The sequence below is a fragment of the Protopterus annectens genome, chromosome 1.part2, assembly GCF_019279795.1.
Source record: "Protopterus annectens isolate FY-2018-M chromosome 1.part2, PAN1.0, whole genome shotgun sequence".
Taxonomy (NCBI): domain Eukaryota; kingdom Metazoa; phylum Chordata; order Ceratodontiformes; family Protopteridae; genus Protopterus; species Protopterus annectens.
In genome coordinates, this window is record NC_056727.1 from 109,222,428 (window position 1) to 109,240,834 (window position 18,407).

Sequence of the window (18,407 nt, forward strand, 5' to 3'; positions counted from 1 at the left end):
TGCCTGGTTCCAAGCACAGAATCTCTTCAATTTTCCAGCTTAAGATTCTCTAGTACTAGGCCTTCTGGCTTCCAAAATGACATCCATCACAGCTTTGCTGAGAGGTGTGTTTTGTATGACTACATTATCCGCCATGCTGCCAGGTTTAAAGTCCTGAGCTGGCTGTGCAGGATCTGATTGTTTTGCTGGGACAGTAGATGCAGTACTTGAGGTAAGGTCAAAGCTGGGCATTGAGATAAACTCCTTAATATTGGGTACCAGTGCTGGCGGGGCCAGTCTGGTGCAATCAGTATCATCTTTGGCTTCTACTGTCTGACCTTTAGGAGTACCTTGGGGAGGAGAGGCAGAGGGGGAAAGGCATATACTGATAGGTTGTTCCAGCTGAAGGATAGGGCATCCATTTTCCATGCTTGTCTGTGATAAATCCTTGTGCAGAATCTCTTTAGTTGGTAGATGTGAGGGGAGGCAAATAGAGCTATGTCCGGGCATTCCCATTTCCTTGTTATCATGCTGAAGACTTGTGGATCCAGCTGCCACTCGTAGGGATCCATGAGGTTTCTGCTTAGATCATCTGCCAGAGTATTTTTCCTTCCTGGCAGGAATTGTGCCTGCAGATGTACTTGGTAAGTCAATGCTGTGTCCCACAAAGTCATGGCTAGTCTGCAAAGGGGGTAAGAATGTGTGCCCCCTTGCTTGTTTATATATCACATGACCGTGGTGTTGTCTGTCTTTATCAGTAGTTGTCCTGGATGAAGTAGGTCCTTGAAGGCTGTCAGGGCATTTTAAACAGCTAGCATCTCTTTTTGATTGATATGTAGATGCATTTGGTTTGAGGTCCATGTTCCTTGAATGCATCTTCCTGCCATGTGGGCCCCCCAGGCATAATCTGATGCATCCATTTTTAGTGTCTGCCTGGCTGGAGGTAATGTGAAAGGCTGTCCCTTGTTTTGGTGACATGCCTTTGCCCACCATCGAAACTCCTGTTGCAGGCAGAGAATGAGAGTTGTTATAGTTTCCAGGCTGTGGCAATGTTGAGTCCAAACACTTTTTAGGTACCATTGAAGTTTCCTCAAATGCAGTCTTGCATATGGAATTAGTAGGATGCCGGATGCCATGAAGCCCAAAGCCTGCAGAATTTTTCTTACAGATAACTGGGCCTTTGTTGCTAACAATTTGAAATAGGTAGTCAGTTGCCTTTGTTTCTCTGGCATAAGATAAGCCATCTGGGCAGTTGTATTTAAGCTTGCACCCAGGAATATTATCTCTTGAGAGGGTACTAGTTTTGATTTCTTTTCATTGACTGTGTACCTTAGGCATGTTAGAAGTTTTTTCACAATCGCCAGATGCTGTAGAAGGATGTCCTTGTTCTCTGCTTGAATTAGACTGTCGTCCAAGTAAGGATATATTTGTATTCCTCTTTGTCTGCAGAATGCAATTACTGGTGCCAGGCATTTTGTAAAGACCCTGGGCGCAGTAAATAAGCCAAAGGGCAGTGCAGAGAATTGGTAATGCATTGAGCCAGCCTTGAATCTGAGGTATCTTCTGCATATTTGTCTGATTGGGACATGCAGGTATGCCTCTTTTAGGTCTAAAGTTACAAGCCAAGCATTCTTGCCCAACGTGGGCAGAAGCTGCTGCAAAGTCAACATTTTGAATTTTGGTATATCCAGGAATGTGTTCAGAATCGATAGGTCCAGGCCTCCAGGCCTTGTCCTTTCTGGGTACCAAGAACAGTCTTGAGTAAAATCCTTGTCCCCGCTCTTGCTCTGGCACTTGTTGAATGGCCCTCATGTCCATGAGGGATGAGACTTGTTTTTGTGCCTCTGCCTACTGATTTTTTGGCAGATCTGGGCAGCCGTTTGCCTTTGGCAGGGTATGGAAATGGAACTTGTAGCCTTGTGACACGATATTTAGAATCCACTTGTCCTGGGTAGGGTATGGAAATGGAACTTGTAGCCTTGTGACACGATATTTAGAATCCACTTGTCCTGGGTTATAATGTGCCAATTTTGAGAAAAAAGTGCTAGTTTTCCCCCTAAGGGTGCTGCCAGGAAATAAGTGATTGGTGCAGGCAGAGGGAAGTCATTGGGACTGTTTCCTGTAAGGTTGTGATTTGTCTTCTCCACTTTTGGAGGTAGAAGCACCCCATTGCTTTGACCTGTATGAACCTTGCGCCTGGGATCTGCCTCTAGGGCATCTGGGTCTGCCCCTTTGAGGTCTGTCTGACACAGGAAAGGACCAATTCTTTGTTGGCCAGTGTCTACTAAACCTAGGTGGCTGTACTTGTAAGAAATCTTTGACCGTTTGCATAGATTTAGCCTTGTCCTCCTTTTTCTTTAACACCTGTTCTGCCTTAACACCAAACAAAGTATCATGCTGTAAAGGTGCATCTAATAATTTAACTTTAACATGATCAGGCAGATTTTGTTCCTTTAACCAAGCATGCCTTCTAATTACAGAACCTGTAACTGCGGCCCTGCAGGAGGCCTCTAAAGAATCAAAACCACACTGCAAAGTATGCTTTCCAACTTGTTCAGCTCCATGCAATATATCCTACATTTCCTTGTTTTCTGCACATTCAGGGTTTAACAACATTTTCTGTTTAAGCAATGCCATGACATGTTGCTGACATTTGAGCATATGAAACTGAACGTTTAAGGCCCTTATAGCCAAGGTAGCAGATGTGTAAACCTTTTTTTCCCATCTATCCAGTGCCCTAGAATCCCTGTCAGAAGGGGTAGGGTTTTTTGCAGCGGAAGCCTTAACTCCCTTGGGACCCTTAGAAATAATTTCTGGGTCTGCAGCTGGGTTTTTAAAAAGGAATTTATGCGAGTCAGGAACCCTGTAATATCTGTCAGGCTTAACAGGTGCTGGAGGTAAGGAGTCAGAGGTAAGGCTAGACTCTGAAAACACATCATCTACAATGTCTAACACAGGAGGGATGGCTAGTGGGTTGTGCTGAGGTAGTAACAGGAAATCCCTGAGCCTATTTTTAGATTCTGAAAAATCTTGGCTCTCCCAGTGGAAATGCTCCCTCATGGTATGTAAGGTTTCCCCAAAAGAATAGTCCTCAGGAGGAGAAGCTGAAGGTATGGATTCTTCAGCATCAGAATCCTCATAGGGGGGGAAAGAATATTCCTGATCAGAAGAGGAATCAGAAGAAATGGAAACCTGATCTGATGATTCATAGTCAGTCTCTTGCCTAGGCCTCTTATCAGGAGGGGGATGGGAACCCCTGATCAAGGTAATCAAGTCTTCGGCCAGTTTGAGCATCTGTTTTTTGGGCATGGAGGCCTGTCCACGTGGCTCTTGAGTTTGCTTCTTTGCCTTTGAAGGTGCTTTAGTGTTTGCCTTTGCCTTTGAAGTCGGTTTAATGTATAGATGTTTGGGTCTGAATACACCCTCAGAAGCCGGTGCCTGCTCAGCGGCTCCGGACCCATCTGAAGGATTAGCGTCCGAGGCTCCAATACCTAGAGTTTCCAGCGGCATGGCCGACTCCACGTGTAAGTCGGTAGCGGCCTGCAACTCTAAAGTAGCGGTTGTCAGGGGCTGCAAAAGCACCTCACTGAGAAACGACTGACTTAGGAGAAACTTCGTCGTCGGTTTTGGGCCTCGGCTGTCTTTCTTTTTCTTTGCGCTTTTTGCGAACACCAGTAGTTGGATGGCTTTCCGACGACATTTCTGGATAATTAAACCTGTGTCCAAAGTAGTTTAAAGCAAAATCATACCGACGCTTAATAGTGCGTTGGTTAAATCTAGCACAAAACCGACAACCCAGAAAGTTATGATCAGGGCCTAGGCAAGGAATACAGTAAGAATGAAAGTCCTTATGAGGTACTTGCTTCCCACAAGAAATACAATTATTAACTTTTTATGACATCGGTTCTGGAGCAAGAAAAAAGTTTCCTCAACGGTAGAAGACTTCGGATCTGAAATTCGAACTCGAAAAATTCAGGAGTCGGCCGACTGGCACTTGGGAACTGCTTCTGCTTCAGGCACCACGCGGCAAGAAAGACTAAAGAAAATGGCGTTTCTTTTATACCCCCGACAACCTGACATCAGGGAAGGGGCAACAACAGCCGATGCAGGACCCAAGACTTTGGAATTCAGGCCAACTGAGGGCAACCTGCCAGCAGGATTACCCCAAATGTAATGACTGCAACAGTGAAACAAGAACATCATCCCCGGGAGGACCCCATGGAAGGATATGCCTGAGCACTGTGGAAGCATAGGATGCTCTGTTTCTAGAGACAATGTCCAGCTTGCAGTGAGATAGATAAGTGTGAGCTGTGGACCAAGCAGCTGTAGTGCAAATTTCATCAACTGAGGTACTTGCAGACAACGCAGATGAAGTAGACATGGACCTAGTAGAATGGGTTCTTACTGGACAGGGAAGTTTCTTTCCCCGCTGGGCATGAGCTTTGGCAATCCAATTTACAATCCATTTCACTAAGGTAACTTTAGAAACTGCCTGCCCTATCCTGTTTGGAGAAAAGGCAATGAACAGTTGGCCTGACTTCCTGTGATCTCTAGTTCTATGTAGGTAAAAACGCAGCTATGCACATCCAGAGTAGGTAACATGTACTCACCCTTACTGGAGTGATGATGGAAGAATACTGGTAGGTGGACAGTCTGATTAATGTTTGACTCATAAGATACTTTTGGAATGAAAGATGGGTTCATTCTAAGAGAAATTCTATATCTGAAGAAAGAGATATAAGGAGGTCGAGAAGACAGAGCTTGCAATTCTGATACCCCTCTGGCTGAAGTAATGGCCACCATGACAAGAATTTTAAGTTACATGAGCCAGTAGGTTCAAAAGGTTTCTGGGTCAATCCTTGAAGCACTAAAGTAAGATTCCATGGGGGAGAAGGATCCTTAATCGGGGGTCTAAGGTGAAAAATACCCATCATAAAGGTTCTACATAACTTGGACGCAGAAAGAGGATGGAAAACCAATGTCCTTCTCAGCATGAAAGTTGGAGATAGCAGCAAGATGCAACTTGGTGGTGGAAAAAGTAGCTCCGAGCTGAAATAGAGAAGCAAGAAACAGCAAAATGTCAGAGACAGAAGCAGAAAAAAGGTCAATATTTCTCTAAAACACACCCAAAAAGAAAATATCTTCTACTTGCTACAATATACCTTCTTGATGGAGGACTTCTGAGAAGTAAGAATGATTTCACGGACAGGGGAAGCTAGCCTGGACTTTTGTAAAATCACTGGAAGAGCAGAAACCAAGCAGCTAGTTTGAGGGATCATAGATTAGGGGTCTGACATTCCGACGGGCGAGATATCAGATCATGTTTAGAATCCAGTACTCGTGGAGGATACTTGCAATGAGACAGGTGGAAGGGGAACCATACCTGACGGGGCCAATAAGGGGCAATGAGGATTAGATTGGCCTTCAACTTGTGGGCTTTCTGAAGAACTTTGGGTATCAGGGGTATAGGTGGTTAAGCACAGAGTAGACCTGAGGGTCAATCATGGACTAGAGCATCCCTGGGTGACTTCCCAAAGGAGGGATCACAGCATAGTACCTGCTGCACTTGTTTAGGGGAGAAGCAAAGAGTTTGCAGCAAGGCTGGCCACAATGTCTGAATATCTGCTCTGCTACTGACTGGTTCAGGGACTACTCATGTGGAGTCAGTACTGACTTGCTGAGTCAGTCTGCAAGAATGCTGGATTCTCCTGGGATGTGCGTTGCAATAAGAAAGCAGTTTGAAGAAATCGCCCATCCCAAACCATCATGGCCTCCCTGCACAGTGGGTAAGAACGGATTTGCCTCTGCCAGCTGAGTGAGGGATTGTGTCAAATACATTGGCCAGGTCAAGGTAGGCAGTGTGAACCATTCTGCCCTCATCCACTGCTTTGGTGATCTTCTCAAAGAAGTCCACCAGGTAGAGTAGGCATCACCCATCCTTAGTGAAACCAAATTGGGCTGGGTCCAGTGTCTGGGGGTTTCCTATATCATTACTGATCATTTCCATCATAATTCTTTCCATGGCTTTGTACATGAGACTAGTGAGCCCTATGAGTCTATAGTTTCCAGGGTCTGTAGATGGCCTACCTTTGTACAGAAGGTTGACTGTTGCTGTCCTCCACTCATGAGGCACAAAGCTTGAATGCAGGCTACAGTTAAATAGCAGTTTCAGAGGCCCTGACAGATCATGTTTCATGCTATTTAGAAGGCACCCTGGTATACTGTCTGGGCCCACTGATGCAGTGTTCTTGGCCTTACAGTCAGCATTAAGGACCTGTCCCCTAGTGATAGCAGGGGGACTAATATTTGATGGTATTTACTGAGAGAAGGCTGATGGGGAGAGAGGGATAAAGTTGGAGCTGAACTGCTACATGTTCTGGCTCAGTATATGTGGCTCCATTTACAATTAGCTCTGCACACAACTGTGTATTGCTTTTGAAGTTGCAGACATAAAGAATGCATTGTGGTTGTCCTTGGCCTGGGAGGCCAAATTTACCACAAATATTGCTTTGGTAGACTATTTGTCCTCTGAATAGTTTGCTTAGTTTGATGAGAGTGCTTTTATCCTGCTAGGTGCTGCACCTCCTAATTTTTGTCATGATTTTCCTTCTGTTATACAGCCTACTGATGATGTGATTCCACCAAGGTGGCTTGTTTTTTGAGCTATTTATGTACTTCTTCCTAGTAGGTACAGCTGCCTCTATGCAGCTATTAACATGCTTGTATAGGGTTTCTCTGAACAGTTCTGCATAGGCAGCAGTGTTCTCAGGATTTATGGGGGCTTGAAATTTTGCCAGTTATCACTGAATAGTAGGAAGTTGGCTTTAAAGTAGTTTCTGAATATTCAAGAGTTAGTTGGGGTTCAAGGTTTTAATTTTACTTCAAAGGATACAATTTTGTGATCTGACATTACACTAGGGAGTGTACAGCACTCTCCCATATTAGTGAGGACCAGATCCAGTGTAGTTGCACCCCTTGTTAGTGCATTGACAATATGTTCCAGAGAGTTTGTGTTTACAAAATCCAGGAATCTCTGTCTGTACATCTGGTGTCATGTATGATTCCCAGGTAATAGTGGGGTAATTAAAGTTGCCCATGAATACTGCACAAAAGTCCCTTGATTTTGTAAAAAAGGCTAGCTCCAGTCCAAATGAATGGATATAGCCTAAAACAGCACTAGACAAGAAATAAATTATAAATCAATTTAAAATTCCTGTCAAAAATGTTTAACATACAAAATGGTGCCAAAAGCACTCTGAAGTCTATTTCTGCAGGGATTAGTATTTTAAAGTCTGCTCAGCAGCTGAAAAATTCAGAGTCATAAGTAGTCTTTTCACAGATCCTTCTTTTACTGTGGCACTAGAAAACTGAAAGGGTCCTGTCTATGGGTCTGAAAGGCAGCCCGTGTACACTAAGGTGACTGGTCCATCATAACCACACACAGGCAGGAGGAGGAGCTCTGAACTTTGGTAAACTGCCAGAAGTAAGGTAGTAGGGCAATACCACCCATATGTCAGTAAGGTAGTGTGTTTGCTGAACATCCTATCATGACCGTCAGTCCATATGAATTCTGACACGTGTTTAATTATGTTTATAGAAGCCCTCCTGGGGAGGGCTTACAAGATAGCTGCAAACGGAGTAACAGCTTAACTGCAGCTCTCACAGTCTGAAAACAGAAACTCAGAAAAATAGAGCCAGTGAATTTGTCTCTTTTGGGTAAATTTAAGTTACTGGCTGGTAAGTGCACTGCCTGGATGCCAGCAAAGAAGACATGTAGACAATTTGAAAGAAAATTAACCACAGAAGGTGAGAAAACGCTAGCTAGGAAGAATCCTACAGCTGTTCAGGAAAAAGCAGTTCAAACTCCAGCTTTGGTGCAAGGTATGACTTCCAGTAAAGAAAAAATAAGTCAGGTGTGCTCAGAGTTGATTAAAATAAATGAAACACTTAAGGAGTAAATCAACTGAAGTAACAAAAGGCTGGAAAAAACTGGAGGAAGCTTTAAACAGATATTCAGATGTACTGATAAAACTGCAAAACTCAAGAGGTCGAAATAAAGAAATGGTGGCTGAGTATGAGACTGCACAAGAAGAGAGGTTTCAACAAATGGCAGTATTAGAGGACAGAGCACATAGGGAAAACCTGAGATTTTCTGCAGTACAAAAAAAAAGTATAGTTGTGTAAAATCTTATTATAACAGTAGATATCCTCCTCTTCACTGCTGCAGTATTCTTCACCTTAGGGATCTCCTGCCAAGGACAGCCCAACATCCGGTGAGTACACAAAAGCTTTCAGTCTTATAGGTGCTGTAAGTCACATGTATGCTACCCCATGCATGACTGAGGGCATAAAGGTGACATTCACATGCAAGCAATCAGAAATGAAAAAGCCACAGGAGATACAGAACACAGTCAGGGCCAAGAAGGAACATATGCATTCAGAAAGAAAAATAAATGAGGAAGAAGGGAGAAAGGGCCCACTGGCCAGGAGGGAAACAGAAGACAGGGCAAGAGGCAGAACAGAGGGGGATGGAGGGAGGGAGTGAATACTGCCAACAGTGAAGATAAAAACATCTACTGTTATGGTATGACTTTGCACAACCATACTACATCCTTCCATATCACTGTTGCAGTATTCCTCACCTAAGGAAGAGTACAAGAGCTCAAAGGGAAGTCTAGGAGCATGAAGGCAGAGGAACCCTCCACAAATCAATGCAAGCAGAAACATCCCCTTCCAAGAAAAACACAAGGTATCCACTTTCCAAGCCAGAGGACTTGGAGTTCTGGAACAGAACAGAGGAAGTTACCTGCTCAGAGGGGAGGTGAGAAGAATTACCAGAGGAGTACCACACTGATGAACAATGATCAGGAACACATCTCGGTGAATCATCCATTCTTGAGCTTGTGTGCCGGACCTGCTCAAACAGTATGCCACTAGACTGTGCTCTGATTGAACATAAACTATCTTAAGATTCACTTGATACTGGATAGTCTAGATCCCAGACCTGAAAAGCTAGTCTGCAAAGAAGACAGGATCTGCCACACCCCTGCTTGATGACATACCACATCACTATGGTATTGTCCATGAAAACTTTTGGAGGGTTCCAAGATGAAACAGGGAATGAAAAGCTTGAACATCTCTCATCTCTTTTATGGTGATACCATCTAACCTCTGATGAGGACGTCAGACATCCTGAACCTTCAGTGTGCCACAAGGCATCCCCACCCTCTGTCTGAGGCATCTGTAAAAAGCTCCTGAGTGGAAAATAGAGCTTGAAAAGGAAACCCTGGTTGACAAGAGAGGTGATGAATCCACCAATGAAGCTTATGCTTGAGACAGATAAGGAAAGGCACTGGGAATTCCAGTGTGTGGCAATGGTGGAGCCACACCAATCTGACGTACCACTGAAGTTTCCTTATATGCAGCCTGGTGAGAGGGAGCATGGGAATGGTGGAAGCCATGAACCCAGGACCCTGAGAAATTCCAAGGCCATTACAGATGCCAGAGAAAGAAGGGATTGGAAAAAGGTTATCAAAGACAGAGCCTTGGGGGAAGGCAGAGATGCCATCATGGGAACCATCTGAAGCTTGAATTCCATAAAAATGTAATCCTGGGAAAGAGTCAGAACTGATTTCTGGAGGTTTATGATGAACCCCAAACTGTGTAATATGCAAACAGTAAACCTGACTTCCTGAAGCAGACTGCTGGGAGAAACAGCTTGACTAAGCAAATCATCTAGATAGGGAAAAATCTGAATATCTCAAATCCTGCAAAAAACAATGACAGGAGTGAGGCATTTGGTGATTACCCTTGGGGCAGTAGAGCAGCCAAAGGGTAAAGTACAGAACTGAAAATGCAAGGAAGAGACAGAGAAATGTAAAAAGAATCCTGCAAAGAGGATGGATGGAGATGTGAAGGCATGCATCCCTGAGATCCAGACACATCAGAAAGGCCAGAGGTAGTAGAACAGGAAATAATGTCTGAAGGGATAACATCCAAGAGAAGGGAATCTTTAGAAAAGGGTTTAGCAGGAAAGATCCAGAACTGGTCATTATGTACCCTCCTTTTGTGGGACCAAAAACATTCTGGAATAAAATCTGTCCTACCTGGGTGGGAGACACAACTTAAATGGCGCCCTGATCAGAAAGAGAGTGAAGAATTTCTGGGAAATGGGAAAGATGTTCCCAGGGGAGGTTAAGGGATGCTTAAAAAGCAAGAAAGGGACTTCCAAACCATGAAACATCCCTGAAGGACAATGGACAGAATGCAAGAGTCTGAAGTTATTTGTAGTAAATTTGGAAGAGACAGGGAAAGGTGATGAGACTAGGGAACCCAGCCAAGGGGAGAAGGAAGTAAACCACAAATAGAGCCAGGCTTGTCTGAGGAGACTTGGGAGAAACGCACCTAGAACCCTTATTACCCTTAGGAGAAGGGTGAAACTGCTTATGAACAAAGGCAGATTTCGAGGGATAATTCTTCTAAAACTTAGGCATAGGAGAAACAAAAATATGCTTCAGCATCTATTAAGCTTTGCCATTATCCTGGAGGGACTTAAAAAGGTCAACAGCAACAGAATCAAAAAGACTTTTGTTTTCTAAAAGAGCATCCACAATGTGGTCTTGATGTCATCAAGTAAAGCCTGCAGACGAAGCCAAGAATAACACCTCATGACTGAACCAAAGGCAGCAGCACTGGAAGATGCATCAGCTGCATCATAACAGCATTTGATTTAATGGCGACTTGTGAACTGGAGCCCGAAGGGAAAGGGCCTAAGCCTTCCCCACCAACTCAGAAAGATCAGAAACCACTTAGAAACCTGAGAAAAAAGTGTGAAAACATACCTGGTCATGAGTCTGGTAGTTAATGGCCCTAAAGGACAAGGTGGCAGCAATGTAAACTTTCTGGCCCAGCCTTTTCATAAGCCTACTATCCTTATCAGAAGGCAACAGCTTGGTGGAGGGCAACATCTTGGATGGCTTGTCAGAAGAGAATGACACTACAGAAGGGTCAAAGAAGGGCACTTACAAAAAAATTTGCATTCCTCGGGCACCTTGTAGAACCTATCCAGCTTTTCTGCTGCATGAGGCTAACAGTCAGGGGCTACAGAAGCTGCAGAAAAGGCACCTAAAAGTGCAGCCAGAACAGGAGGGACAGCAGATGTTTTGGGAGATTCCATGAGAAGGAACTCGTAAAACCTTTTTTTGAATATCAGACACCTGGTAACAATCCCACTTTATGGTTGAAGGAGACTTGTCTGAATCCAAAAGGGTAGCGTTCAAGCAGTAGACACAGAGTGAGCATCTTGAGGGGGGAGCTTACATCCACACTCAGAACATTTTTTATAGGTTTGAAAGTCAGCCACTATCAAAAAAAAAGTACAGCTGTATACCTACCATAAATGTAGATGTTCGAGTGTATTCACTGTTGCAGTCATTACTCTTGGGTTATCCTGATGGCAGACTACCCGCAGTCGGCCTGAATTCCAAAGTCCTGATCCGGCATTGGTTGCTGTCACCTCTTCCCTGACGTCAGTGCCCAGGGGTATAAAAGATGCAGCCGACGCCATTTTCTTCAGTTTTTCTTGCCCCAGATGTCAGGTGCCCCCAAAAGGGTAGGCTAAATATATTATGCCAATAAACATACATGCAGTAAAGAAACATTTCCATTTCCTTCATCTACAAGCAAATACACCACATAGGTTGTATAGAATAGAGAAGTACAGATAAACCCCAGCAAAAGAAAGGGGGATGGTGGGAAGGTAACCTGGACTGCAACAGTGAATACACTCGAACATCTACATTTATGGTAGGTACACAACTGTACTATGTTCATCGTGTTTCACTGTTGCAGTCATTACTCTTGGGTTGAATCCCAAAGCTGAGGATGGGTGGCTGGGCTAAATAGGATTAGGAGAGGCTATGAGGCCCTGCAGAACTGCAGTGGCAAAGCCTGCTCTGGATTTAGAGTAAAGAGGTAAGTGGTAGTGCTTTATAAAAGTGTGCACTGAACTCCAAGTTGCAGCCTCCAAGATGTCTTTGGTTGGTACTCCTCTGAGGAAGGCTGCTGAAGTGGCTGCTGCTCTGGTAGAATGAGGCCTAATGCCCTTAGGCACTGATTTGCAATGCTGAGAATAGCAGAAATGGATGCAATGGCCTATCCATTTAGAAACAGTCTGTTTTGAGATAGCCTTTCCTTGTGATCCTGCAGCATATGACACTAAAGGTTGCTCAGTCTTTCTGAAAGCTTTAGTTCTGTCCAAGTAGAAGCGTAGCTGCCTGTGTATGTCCAAAGAATGCAGAATTTTTTCACCCTTGTTCTGTGGATTTGGATAAAAGGTAGGCAAGTGAATGGTTTGGTTGAGGGCCACACTGGACACCACCTTAGGCATAAATGTTGGGTTTGTCCTCAGAGAAACCCTGTCTGGATAAAAAATGATAAAAGGTTCCACAGCCATGAGTGCTTGTAACTCCGAGACTCATCTTGCAGAGGTTATTGCTAGGAGCAGAGCTGTTTTCCAGGATAAGAATTTTACATCCGCTGCTGAGGCTGGCTCAAAAGGAGGCAGTGTGAGTTTTTCCAAGAGATAATTGAGGTCCCATGCTGGAATTGGTGCTCTCCTTGGAGGCCTGATGTTTTTGGCCCCTCTGATGTACTGCCTTATTAAAGGATGAGAAAAGATAGGTGGTTATGTATTGTAATGGACAGACATGGCAGAGGCATGAATCTTAATTGATGAAAAAGAAAGGCCTTTGTCCAGCATCTCAGTTAGGTATTGTAAAATCTGAGAGATATTTGGTACATATGTGTCAATGCCTTGTTCCTGGTTCCATGCACTTCCATTTTTCTGCATAAGATTTTCTGGTACTGGGCCTCCAAGATAACATGCCTAACAGCTTTTGAAAGAGGAGTGTTCTGAATGGCTACATTATCCGCCATGCTGCCAGATTTAAGGTCCTAAGTTGGCTGTGCAGGATCGGATTGTTTTGCTGGGTCAGCAAATGAGAAGTTTGAGGCAATATCCATGCTGGACCTTGAGACAAGCTGTTTTGGATTGGGTACCAGTGCTAGCATGGCCAGTCTGGTGCAATCAGCATAATTTTTGGCTTCTCTAGTCTGACCTTTAGGAGTACCCTGGGAAGGAGAGGCAGTGGTGGAAAGGCATATACTGTTACTTTTTTCCAGCTGAAGGATAGGGCGTCCACTCTCCATGCTTGCTTGTGATAAATCCTTGTGCAAAATCTCTGTAATTGGCAGTTGTGAGGGGAGGCAAATAGATCTATGTCTGGGCATCCCCATTTCCTTGTTATCATGCTAAAGACTTGTGGATCCAGTTTCCACTTGTGGGGATGAGAAAAGTGCTAGTTTTCCCCTAAGGGGGCTGCCAAAAGAAAAGTGTTTGGATCTGGCAGAGGAAAGTCATTGGGACTGTTTCCTGTAAGGTTGTGATTTGTCTTCTCCGCTTTTGGAGGTAGGAGCACCCCATTGTTTAGGCCTGTATGAGCCTTGGGGTTGAGATCTGCCTCTGGGACGTCTGTATCTGCCTCTTTGTGGTCTGTCTGACACTGGAAAGGACCAATTTTTAGAAGGCTAGTTCCTGATAAATCTGGGTGGCTGTACCTGTAAGAAATCCTTAACTGACTGCATGGATTTCGCTTTATCCTCCATTTTCTTCAACACATCTTCTGCTTTAGCACCAAGTAAAGTATCATGCTGTAATGGGGCATCTAATAATTTTGCTTTAACATGATCAGGCAGATTCTGTTCCTTTAACCAAGCATGCCTTCTAATAAAAGAACCTGTAAGAGCAGCCCTGCAAGAGGCCTCCAGTGAATCATAACCACATTGCAAAGTATGCTTTCCCACTTGTTCAGCTGCATGCAATAAATCCTGTATTTCTTTGTTCTCTGAACATTCAGTATTTGTCAACATTTTCTGTTTAAGCAGGGACATTAAGTATTGCTGAAATTTAAGCATATGTAACTGACAACTTAAAGCCCTTACAGCCAAGGTAGCAGAAGTGTAAACTTTTTTCCCCCATCTGTCCAGTGACCTAGAATCCCTATCAGAGGGGACAGGGTTTTTTGCAGTGGAAGCTTTGACCCCTTTGGGACCCTGAGAAATAGTTTCTGGGTCAGCAGAGGGGTTTTTATATAGGAACTTATGAGAATCTGGGACCCTGTAGTATCTGTCTGGCTTAGCAGGTGCAGGGGGTAAAGAGTCAGGGGACAGGCCGGACTCTGAAAATACATCATCTACAATGTCTAGAACAGGTGGAATAGCAAGGAGCCTGTGCTGAGGAAGTAGCAGAAAGTCTCTGAGCCTTTTCTTAGATTCAGAATAATCTTGGCTCTCCCAGTGGAAATGCTCCCTCATGGTATGCAGGGTTTCCCCAAAAGAATAATCCTCAGGAGGAGAAGCTGAAGGAATGGATTCTTCAGCATCAGAGTCCTCATAGGGAGGCATAGAATAATCCTGTTCAGAAGAGGAATCAGAAAAAAATGGAAACCTGATCAGAAGAATCATATTCTGTCTCTTGCCTAGGCCTCTTATCAGGAGGGGGATGGGAACCCCTGATCAAAGTAATTAGGTCTTTGGCCATTTTAAGCATCTGTTTTTTAGGCATGGAAGTCTGAGTAGGAGAATGCTGTACTTGTTTCTTTGTCTTTAGAGCTGCTTTAGTCTTTGAAGCTGAAGATGGTTTAACATATAGCTGTGTAGGTCTGAAGACACCCTCAGAAGCCGATGCCTGCTCAGAGGCTCCGGATTCATCTGAGGGAATGTGTCCAATACCTTGAGTATCCAGAGGCCCAGTCGGCTCCATGTGGGAGTCGGAAGCAGCCTGTGGCTCTGAGGTAGCGGGCGCCAGGGGCTGCGAAAGCGCCTCACTGAGAACCGGCGAACCGGTGACTGGCCTAACGGAGGCCTTGACGTCAGTTTTGGACCTCGGATGCCTATCCTTTTCCTTGTCCTTGCATTTTTTGTAAACTCCGGTCGTCGGTTGTCATCGGTTGTTCCGACGACATTAAATAATTAAATCTTCGGTCAAAGTAATGAAATGCAAAATCGAACCAACGCTTAATAGTGCGTTGGTTAAATCTAGCACAAAACCGACAACTAGCAACGTTGTGATCAGGGCCTAGACAAGGAATACAATAAGAGTGAAAATCCTTATGAGCTATATGCTTCCCACAAGAAATACAATTGTTAACTTTTTCTGACATCGGTCTGGAGCAAGAAAAAAGTTTCCCCAACGGGGTACTTAGCTTTAATGAAGACTTCGGTTCTGAAATCCGGATTTGAAAATCTCAGGAGTCGGCCGACCGGCACTTGCGAACTGCTTTTGCTTCGGGCGCTGCAAGAAAGACTGAAGAAAATGGTGTTAGCTGCATCTTTTATACCCCTGGCACACTGATGTCAGGGAAGAGGCGACAGCAACCGACGCCAGACCAGGACTTTGGAATTCAGGCAGACTGCGGGTAGCCTGCCAGCAGGATAACCCAAGAGTAATGACTGCAACAGTGAAACACGATAAACATCACTATTTTTCACACAAGCAATAAGCTAATATACCTATACTCAAGCTACTACTCTACATTAATAGCAAATACTACTGACTCTAATTACATTTATTAAAATATATCTATAGACTAAGAAAAAATGAGAAGCTGATACTATATATTAATAGTATAAACTACCAACCCTTAATACATGTATTTGATAAAATCTAAAGTACTACTGAAACCATATGGAAAAAAAACACCATCATTGAAAGCGCACTAGAAACTTGACAAAAAAATTCTCTCGGTAGAAGAAGGAGCACTAGAAAAAAAAACTGCCTTAAAGGATATGACAGCCCTCAAAACATTAAATCAGAAAAAAAAACAGACAGGTCTTCTACATCTTGGAAACAAAGATTAGACAAGCACAGACAGCATTTAGTTTAAATAGAAGCACAGTGTTGTACCATGTGTCTTAGCATGGATAACCTTCATTAGAAGGCAATTAAAGCCTGTGAGTGTTGCTGTTAATCTGGGACAATTATTCCAATTAGGAGGATTAAACTTCATTATTTGAAGATATACATAGTTTTGTGTGTTTATACTAAGTTCATAGGTTATGGAGGTGTTCTGAAGGTGTGTTTTTTTAGGTTTTTCATTAAAACAAAAAGTCTTGTAAAATGCGACATAGGTTCAAATAGATACGATAAGAAACAACTGTATAAAAGATCATCATGCCAAACATTAGTGTATGCATATAATACAAAAGCTGAAGCTATACATTTAAAAAAATGTTATGCATAATACATAGGAATATCTTCTTATAATGGCAACACTTTTAGGAATAATAACTTCTTATAATGGCAACACTTTCAATATTATCTTTGAATGTGAATGGTTTCACAGGTACCTACAAAAAAGAAATAAGTTAACTATATTAAAAAGTGCAGAGTGGAAATAGCTATGCTACAGGTGACACATTTGGAAAGAACTGAGCATGTAAATTTGATAAAAAAAAGGAATTCAGGATAGTTATTCAGCAGAATATCTGGGGTAAAGGAAAAGGGGAGCACTTATATTAACTGTTAGAGAAGCTCCAATAGTGATAGAAGAAAAAAGGATAACAATGGTAGATATGTATTAAGAGTTGTAAGGGGCTACTGGCAAGGGAGAAGAAATACATTGGAAAGTACCTATATTCCATCGAAAACTGATGCAATGAAGCTTAAGAAAATTCTGGGAGAAATAATCATAGCTTCATAGGAGGTTACTAGGCTAGCGGCCCTAGAGCCTTTACAAGTATCCCCACTTGTTCTTTTTGGGTAGTTTGCAGAATGAATTTATGAACAAAGTGGGTTTGTAATCAACATCGGCTGCCCCTGTCCATGATGGACATGGGTGCCACCCCGGGGAAAATTTGCGGGCTCCCATCCAATTATATAGGTTGCATCTGAATAGGGCCAGTGATGAGCTCTATTTTACATGACTAGGAAGTCTATTCCAGAGAAACGGCAGTCTCTGGGAGAGATATCTGTCTCTCCAGCATGTTCTGTTAATATCACAAGCTAGGCTGAGATCCCCAGGGCAAGTGACTCTTGTGCCATTAGACTTATGGATGTGCAGCATTTCCATTAGAGCAGGGTTGGAGATTGCCCTATAGGCCAGGCTCAAGTCACCTCTCAGCAGCTTAAAAGATACAGAATAAAGTGACAGGGCTTTCAGCCTCACCACATAGGTCATGGTTTGAAGTCCTTATGCTTTCTTAGTGAGAAACCTCTGAGGTCTCTCCAGCTGCTGCAGGTGTCTGGTGAGGTACATGCAAAAGGGTGCATTATACTCTATTAGTGGTCTGATGAGGGCTGAGTATAGTGGAGTTACAACATCCCTTGACCTGGATACTATGTCCTTGCTTACGAGGTGCACTACATAGAAGGCTTTTCTCACCACAGTGGAAACTTTGTAATCAAAGTAAAAATTGCTATCAACTTGTGTTGTCAAGTATCACAGCACTGGGTTGGAACTCAGGGAGGTGTCCTCAATACTGTAATTTGTACGGAATTCTGTTTTGCCAGCGGGAATAATAATGATTTTTTTTTGCATTTAGTTTTAGACCATGGTTTGGCACCCATCATTTGTGTTAGCCCTTCTTGTCATATGTTGACATTGTTGGGGGATTCAAAGATTACTCCCAGTTTGCAATCATCAGCAAACTTGGTGAGCCAAATGCAGTCTACATTGGCCTGGACCTTTGAGAAATAGATACCACACATTATGAGGCCCAACAAAGACCCCTGTGGTATTCCACTGGTGAAGGGTCTACTGGTGGAGGTGGAGTCACCAATCTTGACACTGTGTGTTCTATCGGTGAGCCAACTGGCTACTCATCTAGTAATGTAAAGTTTAACCCCTATCTGGGAGAGTTTCTCAACGATGCCTGAGTGGGAAATTTTGTCAAAAGCCTTGGCAAGGTCGAGATAGACGGTGTGCACTGTCTTACCTTCATTCATGGTTTGGTGACATTCTCAACGATATCCACCACGTTTAATAAGCATGATCTACCCTTAAAGCCAAACTGGGTTGAATCCAGTGTTTGCAGGTCACCTATGATCTTGTTGATAAGATCTATGCTAATTCTTTCCATGGCCTTGCAGATGAGGCTGGTTAGACTTGTGGGTCTGTAGTTCCCAGAGTCAGGTGATGCCCCCCTTTTGTGCAGGTGGATTACTGTTGCTGTATTCTGCAGGAACATATCCAGTTCTCAAGCTATCATTAAAGAGAACACCAAGTGGGTCCACTAGGTATCGTTTAAGACTGTTTAGTAAACAACCAGGAATATTATCTGGTTCCACTGAGGCCATGTTTTTTGGCCTTGGTGAGTGCAGAAATGACCTGTTATCTAAAGATACTAGGAAGAGGTCTGGTATGCTTTGG

The 18,407-nt window shown here is 43.5% G+C and overlaps 1 protein-coding gene across 1 annotated transcript in view; it reads right to left on the reverse strand.

Annotated features, from left to right (window-relative positions):
- PSME4 (proteasome activator subunit 4) overlaps positions 1–18,407 on the reverse strand; it is a 2,990,260-nt gene that overhangs the window by 1,270,808 nt on the left and 1,701,045 nt on the right. The window lies entirely within an intron of this gene.